Source organism: Cryptotermes secundus, unplaced genomic scaffold (assembly GCF_002891405.2).
Source record: "Cryptotermes secundus unplaced genomic scaffold, Csec_1.0 scaffold110, whole genome shotgun sequence".
In the NCBI taxonomy this organism is placed as follows: Eukaryota; Metazoa; Arthropoda; class Insecta; order Blattodea; family Kalotermitidae; genus Cryptotermes; species Cryptotermes secundus.
Window position 1 is genome coordinate 189798 of NW_019742550.1, and position 24728 is coordinate 214525.

The 24728-nt window shown below is 39.7% G+C and overlaps 1 pseudogene; it reads left to right on the forward strand.

The window, feature by feature from the left end:
* Positions 1-479: 479 nt before the first annotated feature.
* On the forward strand, positions 480-24000 carry LOC111873262 (annotated as a pseudogene).
* Positions 24001-24728: the final 728 nt, after the last annotated feature.

A 24728-nucleotide genomic window follows, 5' to 3' on the forward strand; every position in this document is an offset into this window, starting at 1 on the left:
CACGATTTAGTTTTCATGTTTATACTGCAAGAAGCAATACAAAAATTATAACACCATCACGGTACTCTTAGAACTCCTTCACATTCAACAGATAATCTCTGGGATGGACCGAAAGTTGCAGAACATATCATAAAAAATATCATTTAGATGACAGTTCATGATAATCTCAATAATTTTAGGCCTGAAAGAATTCTGTGTGTTTCTAATTCCATTTGTGGTAGTAAGCATAATATTCATATACACAAGTGATATGTTTAACATGGAGCTGTAATTTCGTTTGAAAATGTCTACTTTCGTATCACAACCACATCAAATCAAAATTCATACTTACCACTTTGCATATAATGAACGACGATTACCGCATATAATTGTAGGTATTCAAATTGGTTTGTTTAGGCTCTCTGATTGGTCGAGACCTGCATGAAATTTCGTCTGTCATTCATAGAGGCAGTAGTTACCTAGTTGCCGTGTTTTCCTTTCCCCTATGTCAGTTGCATCGGTTGTATCCGCCTGGTGAAGAGCGTCAAGAGCTGTTGGGTTGGTTGCTACGTGAGGAGCGTCAAGAGTTTAATTCTGGAAGACGTGTTTCTTATGAAAAGTTACTTGTTTTTTTTGGATTTAAATAATTGTGGTCGTTTAATTTTTTATTTCACTTCCAGAATGGAGACGAAACCTCAGAAAATGCCCAAAGTGGCAAAGGTAAGAAAATATCAGTCCTTCAGGAAAAACATGGTAATAAAATTGCAGAGATCGTTTTCCCCATTACCAATCTGTTTGCCGTTGCTGCTTATTACGAGTAAAAGGCATGATCTGTTTAAAATTAATATAAGTGAATAAACATATGTAGAGCTGTGTGTGTAACTGTTAGATCTCATAACCTCAATCTGTTTCTTGTGATTTTTTGAATAAAAGTTTGTTAATATGATTCATAGTGCCAGTTGCGACTGTGCGTTACATGTACACGGATTTCACCGCAATACAACGGAGTTTTGAATATGTCTTTACACCTGACATGAAAGGACTTTTCCAGAACTTTATTTTTGCGTATATAAAATAGCATCTGAAACGAAACAGGGCGGGTGACAAGTAGTGTTCGAATTTTCACCAATTCATAATCTTTTCAAAGTATTCTGCATGCCTTATATCATGCCAGAACGCTTCTATTAAAGTGCCTGTATGTTTAAAATAGTGTGCATGGAATAAAGTCACTATGCTGCAAGCCGGAAGGTTGCGGGTTCAAGTCCCGATGAGGTCATTGGAGTTTTTCAATTGATCTAATCCTTCCAGCCGCACTGTGGCCCTGGGGTCGACTCAGACTCTAACAGAAATGAGTACCAGGAATTAATTAGATAATTTTCCTGGGGAGTAAAGCGCGGCCGGCGTGTAAGGCTGACAACCTTACCGCCATCTTTGAGCCGATTGTCTAGATAATGTGGGACCCTCAATGTTTCAGAACCCTATGGGCTTTCACGGCGTGATACAGGAATAGCTTTATTTTACTTTTTTACTTTTACACTAAAAATTCACACACACATTCAAAAGCACCTGCTTAAATTGAGGATGTACATTAACAGAAGTTGGTTCAACACAGTAGGACTATCTCATATACATAATAAAATACATGAACTAACTTCATGGTGGAGGGACTTCTTGTGAATTTGATAATTACTCAGCTGGTAAAGAAATTCCATTCTTTTAAGTAATTTGAAGGTTCGTTACTTTAAGTCTTCAATTCAGCCTTCCATGTACAGTTCTGGTTTCTTTGGAGATTAGTGTTTATATTGTTCTCTCATCTCTGCCCATGTATTCCACATGGCTTCTTCCCTGGAGGTTTCACATTTTCACCATGTACCACCAAAGTGCATTGCCTGTGATTTAGCACCTTCACAGTATTAAATGATTATAATTGTAGAGCAGTTTACTGTGTGATTTTGTTACTTCCTCGTTCTTAAGTACAAAATTTCATCTGCACTCAAGCTATCTCATTCTTTGTTTTGCAGTATTGACACTGTAACATTTAAGCAGGTTTGGATGAAATTTTGTAGAGGAAATACATTAAATAGGATGTGAATTTGAGCTGTATGCTGTTCATTAGGACAGGATCAGATTTTATACCACTTTTGCATTAGTGATTCATTGTATATAGTTTGAGTTTCTTATGGGAATTAGGAGTTAGTGGAGCAGGCAGTGAGAGCCTTAAGAATGAGCTGGACCTCATTGAAGTGAAGGCTGAGTGTAAGCTTTGCTTGATAGTACCACCAAATTTTATATAAATTTTTCATTCAATTTCCAGATGGTACAGCAGTGATTTGGCATATACATATTCTTTACATTCCAGAGCTTTTGTTGTTTTATTATGCACAAGAAGGACATAAAATCTGGTTCTCATCTAAAGAATCACATATGTAGTTCAGTACTTAAAGAAGGTAAAAAAAAATATAAAGTTGTCCCTGTGTGTAACTAATTAAGCACTAACGCCTTCATATGTACTTAAGGAAATGGGGGTTAAATGTGGAAGATTTAATATGCAGGTACATATATCATGGCCTAAGCTCGTGGATTACACGCTTGGTCTGGTGCTAGTTGCAGACCTCTTGTTGAACAGTCATGGGTCCAAAATCAGCAGTGTGCCATCTGAAGCTTTTTTTAGAGTAGCGTTTTTTGGAATTTTCCTGTTTCCCTACCATGTTCTACACTAGTCATTCAGCATGTTAGTTTTTGAGTACTGTGTAAAAGAATAAAAATCCATTGGGTATAATGTACCATTACAAACACCTTTTATATTATATAATTATGCTTTTTTTCAGGTAAAAAACAAAGCTCCAGCAGAAGTCCAGATCACTGCTGAACAACTTCTGAGAGAAGCCAAAGAACGAGATCTTGAAATCTTGCCACCTGTAAGTATTGATCGAAAGTAGTGTTTTTTTCTTCAATAATGCTTTTAGATTTTAATTGTTAGTATTGTCGCATGTTGGGTTATGTACGCGACAAGTAACTTCATGTCTTATTGGATGTAGCGAATTTATTCCACTCGCTCTTACAATCACACAATTTACAATCTGACAATTACTGCCATTGGCAGTATCACAAATACTCCGACGAAAGATAGACAGCTATTCACTGGTTAACTGACTCACTGCTGGCTAACTCGTAACTCGTAACTGCTGCCTTGAGAACTCACTTCGGCGACTGATACTCTTAACTGTCTTCATAGGCAGTGTAGGTCTCTTATAAACCCTCAGCCGGACAAAGGGAAAACAGTTACGTAATAGGCACCACTGTTGTCTGACACCGTGTTTGCCTGTTACGTAATGGGTACTGCTGTTATTATCATCGTCTCTAGCAACCACTGTTTACCCGCTTTGCTTAGCAGCTGCTGTTTACTCGCTTTGCATAGTGACCAGCATGCTGGGACTCAGCTCACTTCGGCTCCGCTCGGCACGTCACGGCTTGCGGGGAGGGAGGGGCGTCATCCATAGCGCAACATGTCACAGTATCTTATATTGTCTCATTACTTTTGATTTCAGCCTCCAAAACAAAAAATCTCTGATCCAGATGAACTGGCTGATTACCAGCATAGGAAAAGAAAAGCCTTTGAGGACAGCCTCAGGAAAAATCGTACAGTTATTAGCAACTGGATTAAATATGCACAATGGGAGGAAAGTCAAAAGGAAGTCCAAAGGTAAGACGGTTTTAAGTTAATCACCCAGTAATTTATTTTTTCCATTGATTTGTAGGCAACAAGAAGCTGCTAACCTTCTTGAATGAAGTGTGAATTTTTTCATGATAATTTCATCACTTTCCTTCAGAAGAATAATTTAATTAAACATCTTTTAGGACTGATTAAAAACAAGCAACCACATCACACCAGGAATTGAGATCCCTCCTGCAACCTGATAAGTAGTCATTATCTGTATCTCTGATGCATCAGTTATTTTGGTTGTGCTTTAAGCAGAACTGCGGGCACTACCTTTGTACAGGCAAGTTGTTGTAAGCCTAGAAGATCCTGGTCCTTTCAGTGTTTGAGCAGACTTGCATGTTCCTATTGAAATGAAGGAATTAAGTATAAGGAATAAGTGGATCTATCTAGTGACATGCGAAACCCTTATGTCCTATACACTTGGTCATCGACTTACGACTGACTTCCGTTCTGACTGACAGGTTGTAAGTCAATCTAGTCATATATTGGCCATATATTTATTAACAGCATTTTTTAACCTTTCTAATTTTTATCATCTTTATAATTTATTTTTAAAAACTTTTACATTTTAATCATCTTTTATTTTTCATTTTTTTGTGGTCATAAGTATGGTCAGTTGTACTACTCTGTCCAAAAAGTATCCGACCTTGGGCCGAGAAAAAAAAGTTCTGTATCTGGGTGGTTACAATACCTAATTGTCTTCAAAGTAGGCCCCTTGTGACTCCACACACTTAACCCAGCGGTCCTTCCGTCGCTGGAAGCAATTCTGGAAAGCTTCTTTTGGAATGCGTGCGGCTGTGCCGTCGCGTTCTGTACGATGTCCTCGCAGCTTTCAAAATGGCAGCCTTTTAGTGGTGTCTTCAATCTCGGGAACAGCCAGAAATCACAAGGAGCCATGTCAGGAGAGTAGGGAACCTTGCGAACCTGCGGAATGCCATGCTTGGCCAGGAAAGTCTGGATCAAGTGCGATGAATGAGCTGGGACATTGTCATGATGCAGCTGCAAGTTTCATGCATCCCACAGCTCCGGTGTCTTGCGCCGAACTGCTTCACGAAGATTGTGGAAGACGTCCCGATAGTACTCCTTATTGACAGTCGGGCCTAGTGGTGCATACTCATGATGCACAACACCCCGGTAATCGAAAAAACAGACAGTATCACCTTCACATTAATCCCAACCTGTCGTGCTCTTTTGGGCCTCGGGGGTGTTGGATGCTTCCATTGTGATGCCGGGACCTTGGTTTCTGGGTCATATCCGTACATCCATGACTCGCCACCAGTGATCACAGTCTTCAGGAACTCAGGATCCCTGTTGGTGCACTACAGCATGTCCTGCGCGACCTCAAGGCGAAGTTGTTGCTGCTCCGGCGGAAGCAGCTTGGACACAAATTTTGCCGCCACTCTTCACATGCCCAAATCCTCAGTTAAAATTGTGTTTGCGGAACCTCTGCTGATTCCAACCTCATCAGTAACTTCACGGATGACCAAACGACAATCCTCCATGATCAGTGTCTACACTTTTTCAATGACGTCAGCATTTCAGCTCCTTGACGGTTTCCCAGAACACTGCTTACTGTCCGCCGACACACGGCCATGTTTAAAGCGGTTGAACCACTCTTTAATTTGAGTGACCCCCATTGCATCATCACGAAAAGCCTGCTGAATTTTGCGAATTATTTCCACTTGGGTATCCCCAAGTTTCTGACAAAACTTAATGCAGTATCGCTACTCCAAGCATTCTGTCATCTTGAGTGAAACGAGAATGCGACGAACACGCGTTACACCACTTCGCTATCTGGCAGTGTTGTGAGTCAGCAAAAAATCACGCATGTGCATGAAAGTCCCTTCTACCACTACGCTAGTTTCCCCACCACTTTGGCCATTACTTACAGCGGAAAAAAGAAAAAAGTCGGATACGTTTTGGACATACGGTAAATCTCATAAGTCGTAAGTTGACGACCAAATGTAATCGATATTCTTCCTGAATCTCAAGTTATACCTTATGGCATCAGTCATCTGTTCTGTTTATGCTGTTTTTGCATTAATGAAGCCATTTTGTCTACCACCTGACTCTTAGAATTGTCATCTGCTACTATGTGGCTCTGGAATGCTGGCACTCACTTCAGTTAGCCTAATTTTGTCCTGCCAGCCTGCCTGCCTGCCTAAGGTCCCACTGTACTGGTGATCCATTCAATATGAGGCTTATGTCCCAGGTATCAGGTTCATAAAATGCAAAGCGTGTATAAATTATCTTTATGAACTTACATGTGAATAAAAGCTGAATGATCTTTTCAATTTGCCATTTGTCCATGCTTTGCTATCAGTAAATATTGCTAAACTTTTTCCAAAAGATTAATAGTTATCACATACTTAATGTAATTATTATGCCTTAAAATTATTGTATTATTACCAACAAGTTTGTTTTTAATGCTTGTACAGTTAATCTCTGACATTAATCATAATAGACAGTAAATGTCTGAGGTTTTGTTTCAAACTGAAAATCACACTCCACAGGTCCAGCACATAACAATATAGGTTACTTAGTTTTCTTAGGGCTCAAGAATATGACAAAAATATTGTGATGTATTTGCTCTATGCAGGAACTGTTGAGCCACAGAGGCCTCAGGGCACTCGTGCAACGTGAGAGTTGTGGATTGTATCAGAGTGTTGCTAGGCAGCAACTCTGTGAATGCTTGGATTGCGCAACAGGAAGGTCAAGTGACGTCACATACCCCACTCATCCTGTTACTATGCAATGCTTGGTAAACACCCCTCTCTGCTAGGCTGTGATGTCATGCAACAGGGGAGTCTGTGCAGCGACTGTTGCTAGGCAACACGGCGATTACCCAACGGAAGCGAGGTGTGGTTTCTGCTGTCTGGCTGAGGGTTTATAAGAGAAACTGGAATGCCTAAGGAGTGCAGTTGAAGTCTAGCAGCCGCCGAGTTCAGTTGTAGCGAGTGAATTGTGAACGTGAAGAAGACGTCATAAGTTCAATTGAAGTATAGCAGCCATGGAAGAAGAAGAACTGGACGCATGATTAGAAGAGTTTTTGTGTGATAATCAGTGATACGAGGGGCATTCAAGTTCTAAGGTCTCCGATTTTTTTCTCAGGACTGGGAGCAGATAGACACGTGCAGTTTAGTTTAAAATACATGTGCACCCTTTGTGAATGCGTGACAGAGATGGCAGCACTGTATGGCACAGACCTCTAGTGGTGGCAGTGAGAGTGAGGAGTGTTTTTGATACCTAAAATGGCGACGTTTTCGTTACAAGAACAGCGAGTAATCATTCGTTTTCTCCACTTGCGTGTTGCGACACCCATTGAAAATTCATCGCCAGTTGAGTGAGACATGTGGTGATGGTGTCATGAATGTGAAAAATGTGCGTTCGTGGGTGCGACAGTTCAAAGAAGGCTGAACGTCGTGTGACAACGAACCAAAACAATCTTGGCCTCGCACCAGCTGGTCTGACAACATGGTCGAGCGAGTTGAGAAAGTTGTTTTGGAGGATCGCCGATTGAGCGTGGAAAACATCGCCTCCAAAGTTGGCATTTCCATGGGATCTGTGCACACAATCCTGCATGAAGACCTGCGAATGTGGAAAGTGTCCTCCAGGTGGGTGTCACAAATGCTGGCAGATGACCACAAGGCTGCGCTCATGGCAATTTGCCAGGCGATGTTGACACGTGATGAAGGCATGAATGGGACTTTCTTTTCATCGATTGTGACAATGGATGAGACATCGATGCCGTTTTTCAGTCCTGAAACGAAGCGCCAGTCAGCTCAATGGAAGCACACAGACTCACCACCACCAAAAAATTTCGGGTAAGCACCAGTGCTGAAAAAATGATGGTGGTCATGTTTTGGGACAGCAATGGCGTAGTCCTAACACATTGCGTTCCAAAGGGCACTACGGTGATAGGTGTATCCTACCAAGATGTTTTGAAGAACAAGCTCCTTCCAGCAATGTGAGAAAAATGGCCAGAAAAGGCTGCACGTGTGCTCTTTCACCAGGGCGATGCACCAACGCATCGGGCATATGCGACACAGCAGTTTCTTTGTGAAAACAACCTTGAAGTGGTTTCTCATGTTCCCTACTCACCTAACCTGGCTCCTAGCGATTTTGTCTTTTCCAGCGATGAAAGACACTTTCCGTGGTCGCACATTCACCAGTCGTGCCGCTATTGCATCATCGATTTTCCAGTGGTCAAAACGGTCCTACAGAAGCATTCGCAGCAGTGGCCATGGAATCATGGCATCGACGTTGTGAAAAATGTGTACGGCCGCAGGGAGATTACGTTGAAAAGTGACAGAAGTTTCAATTTTTTTGTATGATTATTGTGTGAGAAAAAATCGGAGACCTTAGAACTTGAACGCACCACGTAGTTTGTGATTACTGTGAAGGTATTGGGAGTGTGTAATTCAGTGACACTTGTATAGCTCCCGCATGAAGAAATTATTGTGTAGGGTTTGTAAAGTGCGTAAACCCATAACAGTGTCATAATTAATTGTAGTTACGACTTGTGGGTTATTAAATAAACCAATTAACAATCCGAACGACGTCTTCAGCATACAGCAACATGTTACAATATCCTTAAAAAAATGTAAGCTGTATATCTGTTTTGTAGTGAAGTGTTCAAAAGATGGGAGAAGGCAAGAGAATGAAAGACAGATTTTTGAGAGCTAATTCTGGATGCTTAGACAAAAAATATCTTTACCACCTTTGGCATCACATGATGGACATCCATGGAAACCTTTAGAATTAAACACTGAAGTGACTAAAGAAAGTAAAGCATCAAGTCTTTGTGAGGAAATTACTGTGGCTATGTTAACATGTGATGTTCTAGACAAAAAATATCTTTACCACCTTCAGCATCACATGATGAACATCCATGGAAACCTTTAGAATTAAGCACTAAAGTGACTAAACAGAGGAAAGTTTCAAGTCCTTGTGAGGAAGTTGCTGTGGCTATGTTAACATGTGATGTTCTAGACAAAAAATATCTTTACTACCTTCAGCATCACAAGATGGACATCCATGGAAACCTTTAGAATTAAGCACTGAAGTGACTAAACAAAGGAAAGTTTCAAGTCCTTGTGAGGAAATTACTTTGGCTATGTTAACATGTGATGTTCAGATGAGTTTAGATGGTGAAATGAAATGCCTCAGAGAAGATGTAGAGACCAGCCCTGCAAGCACACAGCAAGAGCTTTGCTTGCCATCTGTTTCACACTAGTTTCTTGCTTGGCTTATTCTTTTACTCTGGGTGGAGGCAACATATTACTCTGTAACCACTGTTGTGAGAACCTCAGATCCTACATATAAGGGTACAGTTCATGAAAGAAACATATTGTCACAATTTAGGGGTGACTGTAGATGGGGTATGGATTGGTGAATGGATTTATTGAGTGTTTATACACACCACTCAGAACTGCAAGTAATTACAGTGCTATCACTAATCTCCACACTTTACAAATCACCACAGCACCTGCTAAGCCTTTTCCAGCCTGCTGTTTCATCACCAACCATTCCCTGGCAACAGCTTCTACCATTGGAGATTCTGCCCATGCAGAACTCTTTGTTGACTGTTAGCTGAACTATAGCAATATCTCTTCTCAGCCTCCCTTGCAGAGCTGAACTGAATTTCCAACCCCCAACTAACTTGATTTCCCCAATTGTATTCTTTATAACCACTTTGCACGGACTAAGTAGAAAACACCATTTCCAACAGTATAGCTGTTGTTGTTGGTGGGAAAGCTAGAACGAAAGAGATCACTAGGAAGACCAAGATGTAGGTAGGTGGATGATTTTAAATTGGATCCTAGGCAGGCTGGGGTGGTATGGACTGGATTGATCTGGCTCAGGAGAGCCAGTGGAGAGGGTTCTTTTGAGCATGGTAATGAACCTTTTGGTTCCACAAGATGTTGGGAAATTCTTGAGTAGTTGCACAGCTGGTGGGTTCTCAAGAAGGACTCGTCTTGATGGAGTTAGTTATGTAAACAGATGTGTGAGTTTGCAGAAAGTGGTCCCTGACCTTACCATGTAAGTGAAGTTTTTACTTTCTCCTGTGTGATGATGTATATGAAGTGCAGAGAGGGGCTGTGTGTGAGTGGTTTTGTTAAGTGGCCAGTAAATTTAAGTTGCATTTATGGAATTGTGTCTCCTAAAAATAACTGTGTGATGCAAATTTGACACTGGTTAGGTGGATTGTATTGAGTGGCTAATACATTTGTTTCTGGAGTCCTGTTCATGTCCATTAAATACACCTGACATTGAACAATATTTAACATAATTATGGTGTAGTGAATCAACCACCGTTAATGATCTTTAGATTAGTTTATTTTGCTCATAGTCTAAGATTTGTAACTGGTGCTGACATACCATTATTTATAACCACAACTAATCCATTCACTTCTGATGGAAATGTGAACACTTGGTTTACTGAACAATTTCAGTTGTGTTTACATTACTGGAGCTATTAGAGAAGTTAACTACTTTGTATGAAATACTGAAATTTCCAGTAGATGTTTTAAGTATGTTTTCAGAGATGGTGTCCAAATGAAGACATCCCATGATCATTGGTATAAATGTTTTTTTTTTATAGGGCACGGTCCATTTATGAGAGAGCTTTGGATGTTGATCATCGCAACATCATATTATGGCTGAGATACGCTGAAATGGAGATGAGGAACCGACAAGTTAACCACGCTCGTAATCTATGGGATCGAGCTGTAACTGTTCTTCCACGAGCCAATCAGTTCTGGTACAAATATACGTACATGGAAGAAATGCTTGGGAATGTGGCAGGTTAGTTAAGAGCTATTCTATTAAGATCCACATAATCTATGAAGTGATTTTTGTAGTTATTCATGTACACGGTGAATATGTTTGCAGGTGCACGTCAGGTGTTTGATCGATGGATGGAGTGGGAACCTGATGAACAGGCCTGGCTAACATACATCAAATTTGAACTACGCTACAAAGAGACTGACAGAGCAAGAAGAATTTATGAGAAGTTTGTGTCTGTTCATCCAGATATTCGAAATTGGATCAAATTTGCAAGGTACGATTCAATTGTTTATACTTAATGTGCTCTTTGTTGTTCTTATTATTACTCTATAAATGGAATGGAATTGGTGGCCTTATAATTGCAGATTGAATGTTTTACCAATTTCTGACTTTTAGAGTTCACCTTTTTACGCCGATGGAAGTAGTACTAAAATTACCACATGTGTATGCAGATACAATGAAACTACTGCATATTGGCTGTCTGTAACAGAGACATACATATAAGTAAGAAAATTCTGGTACAGTAGAGTAATTTCATGTAAGGTCAGAATGAACCTGGAGATATTGAGGCAAGTCAGACTATATCATATTGACAGCCTCAGTGCTACAAGTCAAATTACATCATAATGACATCTTTAGTGATTTGATTCCAACCACATCATAATGTACTAATGATGCATTTAATTACAGTGTCAGAGTTTTTGTATTGTGAAGTGTTCTGACTAGAATACATGATTATTTCTCATATCTTTTTAAAGAGTCACTGATCATTGGGGTTCAGTTTTTGTATTTATGATGTTCCAGTTTCAAACTTTTGCCTAAGTCCCTCCAGGGTAATGCCAGGTTAATACCTCATCATCATTCGATCTATACTGTCTGATCTACTGACAGTATTATTAGAAATACATAAATAAGTACATTAAAAGAAAGTGAATAAATTTAAAAAATGCTTTATATGTTACAGGTTTGAAGAACAGCATGGATTCATCTCAGGTGCACGGGGTGTGTTTGAACGAGCAGTCGAGTTCTTTGGAGATGAGTTAATGGATGAGAAGCTGTTTCTCGCATTTGCAAAGTTTGAAGAAGGTCAAAGAGAGGTATGGATGGAATATTTTTCACCAAAAACCACGATATTGTGACATGGTGAATGAAGAGCTGGAATAGCAGACTGAGAAAATACATCCATTGCCAGGTATCAGCTGGGTAAACACATAACAGTGCCTAGATCATTGCCAGGCAATGGATGCTATAGAGAGACAGTGTTCTCTGTATGGTTTGTGCCATTTCGATGTGGGTTTGAATATCTCCATTGTAGCCCTTCAAGTCATAGGAGGCACTGAAAAGGGAACACAGTGCCTGGGTGTATAACTAGGTCACCCTCTTCCTGGAGAATATAAATATGGGGATCTGACCCTCCAGGTGGGGGGGGGGAGAGGGGTCTCAAATCTGAGACAGTAAAATATGGTTATGGGTGCCAAGGCAGTCTGACCTGAGAATGTCTGCAGTGGTGATTGCCAGCAGCAGATGTAAAAGACAGACCCATCCTCTCATCACAGAGGGTGCACCACATCAATAAACCTGAAACTGTCTGGTAGTAAAGAAAATCTGGTCTTGGGCCCCAAATGTGTGCTTGGCATCAAGACAGACTGGGTCAGCTGCCATAACTTTGACTATGATAAACTCATGGCCATGCCATAGCTCAAGCGGTTAGTCTCTGGCTTCCCACCGTGGCGGCCTGTGTTTGATCCCGGGTCTGGTCAAGTGGGATTCGTGGTGGACAAAGTGGCGCTGGGTCGGGGTTTCTCCCAGTACTTCGGCTTCCCCTGCCAATCTTCATTCCACCGAATTCTCCATCGTCATAATCACCTGGGGCAGGCTAGAATAGGCCACTCAGTGGCCCCGTGCTGAGTGGACCCAGTTGGACTGCACCCCCTATTAAGCAAAGTGATAAACATCCTTTTGTCAGAGAGGGAACCCAATGTGAACAAACCCATGAAGATGGAGGCGGCGGGTTTTTCCAAGTCAGTTGACTTTCAGCAGACTACATAGCATCATATCCCAGAATACAGAACTTTTCATAACCACTGCTGTGAGAACCTCAAATCTTACAAAAATTAAGAAGTGAATCTGTGAGATGACCTTAGAAATTGACTGGTAGACAAATAGGGTGATTTTCCTTTAATGCTAGTGTGATAGTGGGGTTCCAGTAGCCCTTCTACTGTAAAGCATTAGTTCTCNNCGAGTTCTTTGGAGATGAGTTAATGGATGAGAAGCTGTTTCTCGCATTTGCAAAGTTTGAAGAAGGTCAGAGAGAGCATGATCGTGCAAGGGTAATCTACAAGTATGCATTACAGCATATTCCAAAGGATCGGACACAGGAATTGTACAAAGCCTACACAATCCATGAAAAGAAATATGGTGATCGAACAGGGATAGAAGATGTTATAGTTAGCAAAAGGAAACTTCAGTATGAAGAGGTGAGAAATTTAACAGCCATCTTGTGAATGGTATTTTTAACTTCAATGCATCATTTACTGTAGTCATTAGGACAGTCCCATGCATGTGATGCCATCCCACAGCTGGAGGGAAATATAGGGGATTACATTTGAGGGAGATGTTGAACTGCTTAATCCACAGTATCCTAGCCACATCATATGTATTGGGATGCATTGCAGTAATGGAAATTATATGTTTTTTAGACGACAGTGCTATTTTTTCTGACATCTGAAATTTTCTGTATCATTATACAGCGGAACTGTGATGTAATGAGTATAGCTTATAACAGTAGCTTCACTGGATAAGAAAAATGTCAGCACCATAAATTTTACAACATTATGTATATGGTAACACCCTTGTATAAAACTAAGGAAATTTTCTGGAACTTTCATTATAAGAAGCAATTCATAATCATCTGCATCTTCTTTTCAACAATTTTTTTTTGGACACATTGTAACCACTGGATTGTTTTCAAGCTGTTCGTAGGTGGCAGTCTGTGAGGGACTGTTGAACAGCACCCTGCACCTCTCCCTTGTTTTTTAAATGAAAGTCTGCATTCAGAAACCTGAGTTCTATATGTCAGAACAGAGATTTTTTGGAACTGTGAGGCAGACATGCTTAGTATGTACAGCCAGTGTAAGTCACGATTTAAAAACACTGGCTAATAATTTTGATCACAAGAGGTTGTGCAAGCATATGAACATGTTCAGCTTCTCAGTTCAGTTAACCTTTAAACGACTAAAGACAACGTATGTCGTCGCAAAAATAAAGGCAGCGGTACGAATGACGCCATATGGGGTCGCACAGTCCGCGCGTGCGGACGTTATTTGAAATACATTTTTAAGGTAGAAAATAATGTCCTACTTATATAATTTTTGGCCACCATCTGCATGGAGTGTCTGTCTTCCCACCTGCGTCATCTGCTGGAATGTTGCCTTCGTGTGGAATTCTCAAAAAAATCCGGAAATACAGAGTGTGATTTCGCACTTCACGCAATTTGTCCGGACCATCTTTCATTTCCCACACGAAAAGCACACACGACACCTCAATTGCGAAGTAGAGGAAGTCGGCCAGTGATGTGGTTTGGCCTTCTATAATCGAGATATCTCCNTCCGAATGAAAACTTCCAGGAAAGAAGGTCTATTATCTCTCTGTTGATATGGGCACGCAATTTTAAACAAAGCTAGCTTTGAACTGTGTAAGAACAGTAAACATATTGTATAGCTGAGAGCGATGTAACAATCTGAGTTTATATAACTCGGCCAGTCTCCGCGTTCCAATGCGAGGACGTCACTTAGACTATGATAACTTCTTCAGACACAGCTTGAGCAGTGTTGCCGAGTTGCACAAGTGGTCATGCATTCAACCGTTCCGAGAACCTATGAATTCTTCTAGAAAAATTAACAAAAATGTGGAATTTCTTATTTGGAGCCAGTGTAAAAATCTTAACATGTTTTATACAACCTGTAAATTACAATATCTGATTCTATATTCTTTCGAGAAAAAAACAGCGTTTATTTCGTTCGTTTATCACAGAAATTGCAGAAATAGGAGCAAATTTAGTAGATGATTACAGTTTTTATGGCTTTATAATCGCGGGTATTTAAATTAATTCCGTACCGCTGCCCTTACAGGAATTTAAATGCCCATAGGATAAAAGTCGCTGGGAATGTTGAAATATTCTTTGTTACTTTCATATCTACATTATAACCATTTCAGACATCCTAGGAAATATTCGCATCGTGTAACAAGTCTGGTGCGTTTCGTGTGCTTATTGCCAGTACACTTCATAACATATTTTCATACTAACTGTCTTGGACATTGTGTGGCTTGTGTTNGGATTTTGTTGGGAAAGCCAGAAGGAAAGAGACCACTAGGAAGACCTACACATAGGAGGGAGGATAATATTAGGTGGACCTTAGAGAGACAGGATGGGGTGGCATGGACTGGGTTGATCTGATTCAGGATATGGACCAGTGGAGGGCTCTTGTGAACATGATAATGAACCTTTGGATTCCGTAAAATCTGGTGGTTTCTGAAGAAGGACTGAGTTATATGGTGTTAATTAGTTACATATTTAGCAAGTTTTGTGTGATTTTTTCATGAGATGCAATCAAAAATGCATTTTGGGCTTCATGTAAATTGTTCGCTGCTGTTCAGTTTCTCTAACACAATGCGGACCGGCGATTTAAATACGTGAGTCATTTCATAAATAATGCACAGGTTGACAACACTGTGGATTAGATGACGCAACAACAGTGAGCCTCACGTCACTTACAGTTCAGGGCTTGAGAAAGAAGTGCATTATTTTGTTTCATTTATATGTACTCTGTTCTTAAATAACGTGAGTTAGAAATGGAGCCTGCACGGTTCTCGGGTATTGTGACTGTTGAAGATCAAAGGTTGTACATTAAGATCAAAACTTTACATGGAAAAAACCTGACAGAAATCCACAGCTGAAATCACAGTCCAACGTGTGGAGAGGTCCATCTTCCCCATGACCATAAAAATTTCGACGATCTCAATCAAAGGTCAAACAAGTGATGATCTTTGTTTATGATCACCAAGGAATCATCATGACAGAGTTCCGTGTGGGAAAAGTGTCACAGCAGTTTATTATCGTGACTTTATGCAAAATCTGCACAGAAAAATGCACAAAATCTATCCTCAGTTGCTCGAGGCTGGGCTGATCATTCTCCATGACAACGCTTGCCCGCACATCGGGAATGTCATAACAGAAAAGCTGCGCCAATACGGTTGGGAGGTGTTGCCTCATGCTCCCTACAGTCTGGACATGAGTCCACCAGACTTCGACTTATTCCCAAAGTTGAAACAATATATGCGAGGTCATCGTTTTCCCTCTCTGGAGGAGCTTTGTGCTGCAGTACTTGAGTCTTCGACAGATAAACAAAGATGGTGTCCTGTGAGCTGCCCTTCTCTTCCTCGAAGGTCACTGGAGGAGACGAGGAGGGGAGGCCACAGGAACAGCTTGCTTGTGGATGTGGGGTTACAGGCCTCCCTAAGATGGCACAGGGATCTCAAGAAAGGATGCCTTAGGATTGGCCGGTTAATGTGAGAACGCAAATCCAGGCCGGAATCAGGCAGTTCATTACTAGTCAGACTGTGACCGAATGACATCTTCAGTAAGCACAGCTCACAAAAGTTTGTAATAAAATATGTATATTATAACATAATAAAAAGATATGGCATTAGAAAAGTAACATAATACAAACGAATGATTAGCGCAGCCCGTGCCCAAAGGAAAGCTACAGTTGTGAAACAGAATTACATGTCGCACATGCAACGCAACTATGCAGTAATCATCACCTATAGGTAATACCAAATACGTAAACCCAAATCATATTACCTCGCTCAAGCTAAATACCTTCCTGCTATAGCTGTGAGGGCTCAGTTCCTCATGGTGCCATACCATACGGCCGAAACAGAAATTTAGAACATTCAAAAAGTTCAAAAAAACCGAACAGAATTTTGCAGTGCAGGGACGAACTGTCCCATCCGATGGTCACCCAGGAAAAGAGAGTGGGCAAACCCGAACACTCACTGAGGTAAGGAAGTGAAACGAGGGGGAAAAGCACGTGACATATACATCATCAAAGACCATATCCGGAAAGAAAGGAACACTCGCCAGGTGGGCGTCAAAGATCCTATGCAACAGAACCGTGAAATACGGTTCACCTGGATGGAATAGTAAAGCTTCCCACGCGTTGGGACTCGGTCATTGAGAAGCAGGGGGACTGTATTGAAGGGCTGTAAAGAGATATTAAAAAAAATAAACATGGACGTAAACAAAAAATTGTATGCATTATTTCTGAAATGACCTACATATTTAAATCACCCTGGGGACCAGCATTATTAAACCTACTATCCTAACTTGTACACTGTTCGCTTTAAAAATTAATATAAAATCTCCTAATTAATTTTATCAACTAAAATTTTTGGAGAACACTTACCAATGCTCCTAGAAGTGCTTCCCCTTTATGAAGTGGCATTACACAGAACTTGCAATGTAGACATATTCCTTTTTTGTGAACTGTGCAAACACGGCATTGCCTAGAAGGATGCTTCCCATTGGAATGTTCACTCTTCACAATGTTCACGAGGGTATGTTTCCGCATATCACCCCAGAGTCGCCCTGGGGGGTCCACATGAGGCCTGCGTGGGGTGGGAGTTGATTGGCCCGGTTGCAGTAAGTCTGTATCTGATTCTGGTTCTGCCACCACCATCTGGTCTGTAGCCCAGGCCTTTGCCACATTCATCAGAAATGCTTTGTATTTCAATTTTGAATCAGGGTTTAGATTTTTGTGATTTTTTTTTTTTTAGATTTTTTGCTGTCCCCGCAATGGTCCTACCTGCATTTTTGTCAGAGCTACTGTCATTTTTACTGTCTGTGGCCACAAATCTTTGTTGTCCCCTGTCACTGCCACTGTCTAAGTTACTATCACTATGTGTCTCACAAGGCACGTAAGCTAGCTCATCGGAGAAGAATTTGTCCTTGATCCATACTCCATCGCTAACTACTGGCTGATACATACAACTTGAAGACAGGCAAAGCATTTGTATTTAGAGTGAGTTAAGAAAACAGCGAGGTCATGTTACTGAATACTAAGGAAACATTCCGGAGCTTTATTGCTTACTACCCATGCAGCTGCATGGCAGAAGAGCAAGGTATAGTGTGTTGCAACCTAATGTGTCCTAAAATCATGATATCATGCGACCGGCCTGCCACATTTAGAAGCGAAAAGCGTGATATCATGCGACTGGTCTTTAATGTGTTAACAAAATTTAAATCTCTTCACAAATTTTAATAAAAGATCCCAATATCACTGTTGGATTTGACGTACTTATGGTGATAACTGTGAAGAATATGGTCTACTGGGTTGTAATGCTTTGTAGTTCAGAGTGAGCCTGACATTTCAGAGGAACATATCGCCTCTATGTTTGGGACTGAAGAGTAAGGCAAGCAAGAAGCTGGTGCAAGCTGGCCATTCGATTCTGCCACTTTCTTGCTCGGCCTGCTTGTCGAAGCTGAAGATTGAGGTGATGTGTTTCTCTAAAACATATACAAGTTAATAAAATTTATTTGGCAGTTGAACGTGGCAGAGCTGATGTATGCCATTTTGCAACTTTTCATTGAGTCTTTGGGAGCATGTGAAAAAGAAAAAGTATTGCAATGCCTGCATTACCTTTTAAACCTTATTCCTATGTAGCAAAATATGTAACAAGAAGTTGGTCTTGAAGATTAGGTATATTAACCATTTTCAGATACAGGTGTCTCATTTTGCTAAAACTCCAAGTATGAATTTTCTCTATACTGAACAACTTTCGTTTGTGACAAGTTGTTTAGCGAAGGTGGGTAAGTTCATATAGTGTGGGGGAGAAGCAGATATTCCCAACCACATGCATGCCCAGTCTGACCTCATGTCTTGTGATTGTATGTAATCAGCCATGCTCTTGATGCTTACATTTTACCCACAAATATCTGTTATTTGTGCACGTTGTGGCTCCCAGTTAAGTAGTAAGGACAGGAATAAGTTTGCCTACAAGCTGTGCATCGGCTATGAAAAAATAAACACGAATAAAATAATAGTTTTATTTGCCACAGTACATATCATAAACAAGTATTACTGTCCTCATATTAATGCATGTTGAAAATATTGGGGACCTTTAATTTGGACTTGTGAACAAGTTGGTGACTTTTACGTGTAAAGTAATGGGAATATTATCTTTAAATTAAGAATTTTCACATTATGAACAGTTTTCATGGATTGAATTACCTTCATAAATGGAGGGATACCTGTATTTTGAGTGCTAATTATGAAGAAACTTTTATGAATTTTATACATTGTCATTATATAATTATATTGATGTTGTAGTGTAGGAGTATATCGAATGTAACCATTTCAGGAAGCCTAATTTGTAATCAGAAGAAATGTTGGCTGATACCTGCAGTTTTCCACTTTTGATGTGATTTAATATATTCTTTGCAGGAGGTCAAAGCAAACCCAAATAATTATGATGCTTGGTTTGACTATCTTCGTCTGGTGGAAAGTGAGGGTGATCTGGAAGTAATCCGTGAGACGTATGAAAGAGCTATTGCTAATGTTCCTCCCACCAAAGTAAGTGAACTTGTGTTATTTTTCAGGCTGTGGAAGTTTTTAACTGGTGATGTAAAATTGGTATTTTGGACATTACAGATTTGGTGTGACAAGTTTTTTCATAAAATTGATACAGATTTCTTGATGCATGTAATTTTGATTTGATTCTGTTGTCCTCAAACACTTGAACATATCATTTTTTTATTGATTATATATGTACTGAGGCTTGATGCTGCATTCTGGTGATGATAGGTGAACATACACTTATCTGTCTCTGTGTTTGCTTATAGACCAACCACTTTCCTAAGGTTAGACAAGATTTGCATGATTTTCTTTGTGGAAATTATATTTTCAACCATCGAATTAACATCACCAGCATAAATCAGTCCCCGATGTGTCCCATTTATATTATTAATGTGTTTCTAATATCTTATAGATAACTGAATTGTCACAGCTATCAACGTAGTGTAATATTTCTTAAATTTGAATTTTCATTAAACCTGTGTCTTTAAATGGCGAAAGTCCTGTAGCTCTGCTCCAGTGCGTGAACATTGCAATATCATGATAATACTGGTTTTATTGTGAAAAAGTATTCTTCCTTGTAGTGTATTTCTTCAGGATAAAAAATTGAAACATGATTACATTTTTAGGAGAAATCATTCTGGCGCCGCTACATCTACCTTTGGATCAATTATGCTCTCTTTGAAGAGTTGGAGGCAGAGGATGTGGAGAGAACTCGGCAGGTGTACAAATATTGCCTTGAATTACTTCCACACAAGCACTTTACCTTCTCGAAGATCTGGCTGCTCTATGCTCACTTTGAGATCAGGAACAAGAACCTGACTGCAGCAAGGAAGAGCCTGGTCAGTTCTATATACATGTTATATTTTCATTGCTCCAACCAGTATAGTCTGCACTCTTCACATTTTCATATTGAATTTGCCTGTGATTTAGAAATGACTTGATGGAATAAATTGTGACAATGTAGCGGTAGTTGAGCATGATAATGGTGCATAACATTTAGGAAACTGGATCTGCTCTGTCATCAGGTGAAATGGTAANTGGTAGTTGAGCATGATAATGGTGCATAACACTTAGGATTACTGAGATTTTGAGCTTTGTCCGTTCTGGTATTATAAAGAATGCACCATTTAGGAAACTGGATCTGCTCTGTCATCAGGTGAAATGGTAAGAGGCACCTGTACTTCTGGGTCAGTAGAAAGAACTAAACCCGATCACTGTGCAACCTGTGTTGGTATAACTGCATCTATTGCGAACTGATATCAGTACAAGTGTTGACTGTCAGTGAGTCATCAGCATGTTGGGAAGTCATTCAGTAATTACTGCATTTCCATGTTTATTATATTAGTATGCTAAACATATGCCCTTCAGCACATGCCGTTAAGCAGTGTAAAAGTTGGGTGAGGAATGCTTCAACTGCATGTTGAAATTTTCACTTCAGAATCAGAATGTGTCACAAAGCTCGTTTACGTGCTGTGAGGCATGCTTCATGGTAGAAAGGGTTCAGTTCTATGTGTTCATATAAAATCAGGCGAACTTGTATCAACTTTTGACAGTAATCAGAAATTAAGTTCATTTTAGGTGGAAGGAAACAGCACCAAAGGCATGGAAATTCCTTGTACTCTCATGCAGTAAACTACTGTTGCATAATGCAAGGAGGACTATTTTGTCTTAGTCATATGGACTGTATTTCTTCATGGAGTTTAACTCTCAGTTCATATTACATCACTTTTGCAGCTGCAAGAGGCAAAAAAGAAGGAAAAAGTCCCCTCCCTTCTTCCCCAGTCAGAATGCTTCTCATGAAAGAGACATTCTACTGGTAGAACTGAAGGAATTGTAGTTGCTTATTGATTGAAGTTTTGTATGTGTTTTGCTACAGGGTATGGCTCTTGGGATGTGCCCGAAAGACAAGCTGTTTAGAGGTTACATAGAGCTAGAAATTCAACTTCGAGAATTTGATCGGTGTCGCATCCTGTATCAGAAGTTTCTAGAATTTGGGCCAGAAAACTGTGTCACATGGATGAAGGTAAGCTACAGTCACTCCTAAGTATCAGTGAAATAAAGTAATAAAGAACTACATATAGCAAGAAATTCTTGTATTCAGTCACTCGTAAATTTCAGTAAAGTGAAGTAAAAAATGAACTGCATATAGCAAAAAGTCGTGTATTTATTAAACTGAAAGTAGCTGAAATAATTTTATTTAAATTCATTATATAACTATCGGGTAGAGTCATTGTGGGTAGGGCATGTCAACCTTCACTTGCTGAGTAAACAGACTCTACTCTTCATGTATTTTCTGGATTTAATTCTCCTTTTCTGGATCACAGGAGGGTAATTTGATGGCATTAGTGTAACCATTTAATTACCAAATTCTATCTAGAAGATAAACTATGATCAAACATTACATATCCTTTTCAATTTTACCAGTTTGCTGAATTGGAGATGTTGCTGGGAGACGCAGATCGAGCAAGAGCCATTTATGAACTTGCAGTTAACCAGCCTCGCTTGGACATGCCTGAGTTACTATGGAAAGCATATATTGACTTTGAAGTAGGGTTGAGTGAAACTGATAAAGCCAGAGCTCTGTACGAAAGATTGCTGGAAAGAACATTGCATGTTAAGGTATGGTGAACTTGTAATTATTAATGTTTCTGTTCTTGTTGATCATCCTTAAAAGGAGTTAAATGGAAATTGCTTGTAATAAAATATATTTAAAAGGATTATTTGCGCTTTTAAAGTAAGACTAGGACAGTAAAACTCATTATTGACTAATGTTCATTATTAATATAGTGAATCCCTATTCGATGAATCTCTTGAGGGGGGGGGGATGCCTTGCTTACACTAAATTCATGTTTTCAGTAAGAGGTTTTCAATAAATCAAGACTTTGCAAACTTGCATCAAGAAACTTTTAATTTCTGTATGAGAATGTATACAGTAATGATAAAATAATTTCTTCATAAATACTGTTTACTATAAAAAATTGCTGATGTAATGATTAGCAGCTCCTCCCCTCTCTACCCTACTTAATTTAAGGGGGGATCGCTATAGTTGTCCCTGATTGTCCTTTCATCGGCAGGAATGTTGCATAAGGACTATAACTGCAGGTATTCAGTTGAAATAAAAGTTACTTTTCATGAGTCTCAAGGGGCTTGTTGCCAAGAAAAACTGATTGGTGGTAAACTGCCAGTCATAAAATTTGTATTTTTGTTACTTCTACGTGGATCGAATGATAAGTAAGAATCAGTGTTCAATGTATCCCTGCTTTATTAAGACTAACATTTGATACACAAGGGCGTTTTATATATATATATTCACACATATAATTATGGTAACACCTAACAATAGAGAGATTCTGTTTTTACACACATGATCATAGTAACACATAACAGTGCATGTAGCGCAGTCTGTTATTAAAATTGTTTACTATGACATTGCCAACTCTAGCATTATATTTTAACATTAGAGAGTTGCCAACATAAAATAACTCTGACCCTGACTCACAGGCAGTTCCCAGGAGTTAGTTGAGTTTTGAGATGCCAGCCTCTAGGATATGAGCTTGGGAGCAGAAGAATTGCATCTCCAGAGGTGACACTTGGCAGAATAATAGAGAAGACTTCATGTGTACTGTAGTTAAAGTGGGAAATCTGTTGCCAGGATATGACTAGTGGAGACTAAGAATCCTAGTGTGTGTAACAGTGAATTGTAAAGTGTGTACATCAGTGGTAGCACTGTATTGCCTGTAGTCCTGAGTTGTGATTGTATAAGGAGTGCAGTATATCTAATCAACAAATCTGAAATCGCGTCTAGAGCCATGCCCATAAACCATGACAGTATTTTATACATGAATGTTGATGCTGTTCTGTCATAGGTCTGGATGAGCTATGCACAGTTCGAAATGTCTGCTGCAGAGGAAGGAAATGTTCTTGCAAGACAAGTGTATGAACGAGCAAATCAGTCTTTGCGTGGAGCTGGTGAGAAAGAAGAACGTATTTTACTCTTGGAGGCATGGAGAGATTTTGAGACCCAAAATGGAGACGAGGAATCTCTAGAGAATGTGATGCAGAAGATGCCTCAAAGAGTCAAGAAAAGACAGAGTTCAGGCAGATGGTGGGGTGAGTTTGCTTTCTTGATATATGAAAGTCATCAAATCAGAATTTCTTGTAAGGTGAAATAAGATTCAAATACATTTCTTTTATATGTTCTACCCTTTTATATTGTCATAGTTTAAATGTGCATACATTACTGATTATATAGAAATTAAAACTATGACATTTTAAAAATTCACTCATGCTTTATCCAAATATGCATAGATTTAATAAAGGTAGGAGCCAAGGCACATGCAGTTTTGCGGGGTGCAACTCCTAATGTGAAATTACTACTTTCGGCAATGATCTTGAAAATTTTCAACATAGTTATTCCAAATGTATTATTATTTCAGACTGAAGAAGGCTGGGAAGAGATCTTTGATTACATATTTCCAGAGGATGAGGCTACTAAACCAAACCTCAAAGTTTTGGAGTGGCTAAAGCATGGAAGAAACAGAAGGTGAAGGCCGAGGAAGAAGGTGAAGAAGCAAAGGCTACAAGTGAATCATAGAGACAATGCTAGCTGCAGTATGTTTATTCTCTCATTTTATCTTGCAAAAGTAGGTTAAAGTTTGTGAAGACTTCTCTATGACTTGGAAAAGTAAGGCCAAAGCAGTATTAATTGGAGTTTTCATACAAGTTATACAAACAAAATTAAATTCATCCAGATACTTTTGGTGTAGACATGGAGAAGATATATGGAGGCACAGACAATTGTAACTTCTATGTACATTTTGTGTATTCTGTGGAAATAACAAAAAATTGGGGAACCTGGGTTCCCAAGATTGAAAACACTGGTTGATTTCTTCTAATTCATAAGTATCTTATGGCATGTTATCCACGTTTAAAAATGTTGGATAATGCTGTAGCAGGGATACAGGGAGCTGGATGAAATGCTGCAACCATCGTTTGCTAGTCAATGTTTTGGTAAACACCTCCTGAAAGTTGGAATAGCAACAAACAAGCAGAAGTCCGTTTGCTAGGCAACGACTTGCTAAAGCTCATTCTCATGTCAGCAAAGGTTTCTGTGGATATGAGGAATCTATGGATCACCAGGCATTTCTGCTACAATGCATACAGGGGACAAGTAGCTTCTATTCAGTCTTTCTGAACTTATAAAAGAGAGTTCATTCACAAATTCAGTTCATTCATTTGTAATAGAATTAAGAAGGCAGTTCAATAGTTGAATATGCAGCTGTGAAGTGTTAACCAGGTAAGATTCATTACTGAGCAATGACTAGCAAGCAGACATTGAAGACATTATTTTGTGTGCTATAGTTATAGTAATCTATTTTTTTTTCCTTGTTGGCACTACAGCCCCAGTGGGCCTAGGCCTACCTCCATGAACTTCTCCGTTCACTTCGGTTTTTCTAGATCTTACACATACGGTAGGACTCCTTGGGTGAGTGATCAGCTCGTCGCAAGGCCTCTACCTGTAGACAAACACAGAAAAACGCACACAAACATCCATGCCCTGAGTGGAATTCAAACCCATGATCCCGGCTTCTGAGTGAGCGAAG